The sequence below is a fragment of the Morone saxatilis genome, unplaced genomic scaffold (assembly GCF_004916995.1).
Source record: "Morone saxatilis isolate NCDOM2014 unplaced genomic scaffold, NCSU_SB_2.0 Contig21, whole genome shotgun sequence".
Taxonomy (NCBI): Eukaryota; Metazoa; Chordata; class Actinopteri; family Moronidae; genus Morone; species Morone saxatilis.
In genome coordinates, this window is record NW_023339774.1 from 14859724 (window position 1) to 14864220 (window position 4497).

Here is a 4497-nt window from a genome sequence, read left to right on the forward strand (position 1 = left end):
GTGTGTGTGTGTGTGTGCTGGATGCCTGTCATTACTGGGGACGAAGAATCCACTAGCAACTGTTCTTTAGTGTGTGTGTGTGTTACAGATCCTAAATACTAGGACGGGTAGGAATGCATTAGATGTCATTTTAGCACTGCCACATGTATGGTCTTGCACACCAGATAGCAACTGACATACACAGAAGTCATTTACAACATGAGCTGACACACTAAAATACAGGGTTTAACAAAAGGAAAACAACATGTGCATATTACTGACCTCACTGCTCAGAACACATGCCTTGAGGACCAGAAAATTAGGCCTTGTGGCAACATTACTTGTGTTTTCTCTTCAACTTGTGCTATTATGTTTCTCAGTGTGAATCTCATACTACACTGCATGCATTTTAATATCTTAAATTCCTTTTTTTACAGCCCACATATAAACCTGTCCTTGATTTGAGAATCAAGGTTAAGTGTGAGTGCAACCCACAGTTTGGCACATGAATTTAATCCAACAAGCAGCACTTATTTAGTGATGAAATGTAATTGTCCAACTAGAAAGCCTGATAGGGCTGCAAGTTGGGCACCTCATCTTTTTGGAGGTATTTTAATGAATTACATTGCTAGTGTTTGTTTCCTCTTTGAAGTCAGGTGGACTGGCCTTGACCTGCTATAGAGGATTATAATTCATCATCATCCACTGACTCATTCTATTAAATTATATTACATTACATTAGATTCAGTCTTTATCCATTTTCCACTATGTAATCATATCACACAATGTGGTTTCAAGCTGGCAGATGCTAACTGAGCTAGAGGCACAGAGCAAAAGAGGATCTAGGATGAACATTTAAGCAGCTGTAATTTATATTCCTATACTTCCTAACTGAGATATTAGACTTCAATGTGTCAGATGGACAGAAACACGACTCCAAATGAATGCTAATGTTGCTCCGTAACTGCTAGATGTGTAAACGGGCAACTGTTTGCTAACAAGTTCACCATATCAAGATGGCGGTATGTCAAGGTTGTGTTCACAAATGGCCACAAAATCAGCTATTTCAGTTATTTTTCCCAAGCTGTCCAATTAAATGATTAATCATCAGATAGATCAGAGCCAAGACACACGTCCAAATTTCATCTTAGAGACAAGAAAAACTGAAAAAATGATATGTAATGTACATGTAAGCTTCACCATCAGAGGGACTATCGGCATGGGAAAGGTATTATCTGTTGCTGACTACCAAGGCCAGGCGCTGTGTTGTGTTAGCATATGAGTACAGTGGCTGAGGGTTTATCTGGCTGTCCCATGTCATACGGGACAGAGTGGTGGAAGATTGCTCGCTGAAACAACACACCCCTCCCTGTGCAGTTTCCCTAGCCTCACACTCCGGCCTGCGCTATCATGTGTACATTTGTGCAGCGTTCTGGATAAATATTTGACCCAAACATAGCTACACACGTTGACATGATCTTTAGTGACCTCCGTGGTGCCAATGAAAGTTCACGAATGGCAATTTTTTTTCAACGACAAAAAAAAGTCTCCTGAAACCCCGATAAGTGATCACATATGGGGAGGGAGGAAGGAAAGAGTGAAACAGAGAGAATGGACTTGAAATGAGGAACACATTTTCAGCTGCACTGCAGTCTAGGGTGTGGGCGTGGGGAGTGGGAGTAAAACAAACACTAGTATCTAGAGTGAGTGTGTACGTATGTGTGTAGTATTGTAGTGTGTGCGGAGGGTGGCAACATGGAGCCAGACTGACAGAGCTAAGCGCCCTCCTTTGGGAATTTCACTCATTCTAACAGAATGACCAAATCCAGGGAGTTACCATCCCTTAACACACACTCACACACTCACTCACTCGCAGACAGTCTATCTTGGCAGTTTGACTTTGCTAATCCTCATACAGTATGCGGGGGGAAGGGACCTCACAGTGGACTCCAGAAACAAGCCAGACAAAGCAGCAACTTAGTGGTGGTGGTCTCAAGTTTGGGCCTAAAAAATAAAACCTGTAGTTTACAAGATTATCACCTCTCAATTGTGCTACTGTCACTCTTATGAGAGCCGGACAATCCGGGCTGCAACTACCAGTCATTTTCATTATTTATTAATCTTTTAATTATGTCTTAAATAACTCTAATAATCTTTAAGTCTATAACATTTAAGAAAACGGTGATCACAAAATTCCAGAGCCCAAGTGGACTTGCCAAAAGCCCAACTTTTCCTTGATAATACATTTTATGTGAATCCACAATACCATGCTTTATTGTATTTTGGCACTACTACTGTACAGTGTGTCGTCATGCATTAAAGCTGTACACTGCATATTTTAGAGTTTAGAATATGGTTCAAGATTTACATCCATCTCTAGGGATGTGTTTTGTTTCCATCTCAGGTTTTGTTCAATGCATTTCACTTAGATGTGATATGACTTGGCTTCTGTAACGCCATCATTTCCCAATGGGATTAATAAAGCACCATCTAATGCACTGTGCCATGCTAGTAATACTGTGAAAAGACAGGGTGGAAAGTGATGTGCAAACCAATTTGAAAAAAAAAAAAATCAATATCCACAGTTATTGTTATGCAGGACAGTGCTATCTGACCAACAGGAAACTGCTCCATCACCACACAAATACAGCCCAATTTCCTCTGCTTCAAAACACGCCCATGCTAGAAACAGACTGCAGAAACACCACATGAGGAAACATTATCAACCTGAGCAACACAGGAGTCCATTAAATGGAAACAGTAACTGTGCGAATTACAAAATAACACAACCGCGGGCCGTTGCTCGAGCAGCAAGCTAACGATACTAGAGGCAAAAAGACACCGGGCATGTGGTCGTCTGAATGTTTTTTTTTGTTCAACACAGGAAACCGTCCGAGCTGAGGGTTCATTTAAATCGCCCTAAAAACGCAGAAATAGTAGTTTTACGGTGTGGGAAAAACGTGCACCGCCACCTCTCTGCAGACTCCACCGAGCAACATCTTAGCAAAACAGTGAGAGCTCGCCACACAAACACACCGAGAGACTGTGGAACAAACACTACAAAAACACATGGGTCACCGGACGAACACTGCCGCTGAAATGCAATACATGTCGATTATTTCAGAGCTTACCCTCTCTTTGATGAAGTGGTGAAATATAAACAGTGTTCGGTGGAAGCGGGACGGCGGCTTTTGACTATTTTAATCCCCGACCCTGGTGGTTTCAGAGTGGGTTTATCTCTCTGCGCCTTGTCGTCCCTGCGCCGCTCCGCCCATCCACCATCATCCCACTTGGGTGCGGCAAACTGGTTAATCTGCGGCTCGCTATTGGTCAGCAAGAGGCACGTGACAGCGCCGGGGAACCTGATTGGAGGACGAGTGGTTTGCCCGCCCCGCCGATAGGGGGGCTTTGGGTATAATTCATGGCTGGTTATTATGACTTTACTGCTCAGGATAAATCCCTGAAGTTGATAAGAGTAGAGCTTTGTGCAGTGGTGGAGCAAGTATTCAGATCCTTTACCTCAGTATAAGTATTAGTACTTTCAGAGTACACAGAGTACTTTCATACTGTGAAAGTACTCTGTTACAAGTCCTGCATCGAAAATGTTACTTAAATAAAAGTATGTAAGTATTATCAGGAAAATATATACATAAAGTAAAAGTACTACTCAATGTCAAAATGTCCCCTGTGTCTGTTATATTATTATATATTATATAATTAAATTATTATGTTTGCATTAATGTTGAAGCTCGATTTTACTGTTGGTTGAGGTGGAGATCATTTTCAACTATTTTGTATAGAATTGTAACTAATTATTATTTTCTTTTTGGATTTATCTGCTGATTATTTTCTCTATTAATCGACTAATTGTTCGGTTTTAAAAAATCTGAAAATAGTCACAATTACTCATTGCCCAACGTGACACAATCACAATGCTTGTTTCTTCCAACCAATAGTCCAAACTATTAAATTATTAAAAGAATAAATTCATCAGTATTTTATATTCTAGCTGATGCACATAATCTAACCTAGGTGGTGGGATACTGCAGTTTAGTAAAGAGGGGATGATATCAGCATTTTTTTTCTTCTTCCATCTGCTTGTTCCGGTGCTGCAGCAGATAATTACACTCTAGATATTTGCCAAAATGACAAAATAGTTTTTACCTATTGCATCTCACAATAATACGAAATGGGTAATTGACAATATGGCAAATACAAAATCCAATCAAATCAAAGTTTGATGGTTTCTTTGACCAGTGTGAATGTACACAACACAACTCAAGGTAAAAGATCTGCTAAATTACACACAACAAAAACACATTTCATCTGTTGCTTTGCAGTTAAAGTTTGAGTTGTGAGCACATATTTGAACTGAACTGCCTGAGACATTTTTAATGTAAACATGTCCTGTATTGATGCAGATGATATGCTGTATAAAGACACCACTGTTCTCTGCTAATTGAACCTAACTGGACATAACACTTTTATTATATTAATGCACAAAGTGGAAGTGTGTAC

General features: G+C 40.2%; 1 protein-coding gene across 6 annotated transcripts in view; it reads right to left on the bottom strand.

Moving 5' to 3' along the window:
• The window catches only part of add1 (adducin 1 (alpha)), a 27973-nt gene extending 24713 nt beyond the window's left edge, over positions 1-3260 (bottom strand). For all 6 annotated transcript variants that reach the window (XM_035667554.1, XM_035667559.1, XM_035667556.1 and 3 more), the window contains exon 1: positions 3111-3260. The gene's annotated coding sequence lies outside the window, so the exon portion shown is untranslated. The remainder of the gene's footprint in view (positions 1-3110) is intronic.
• Positions 3261-4497: the final 1237 nt, after the last annotated feature.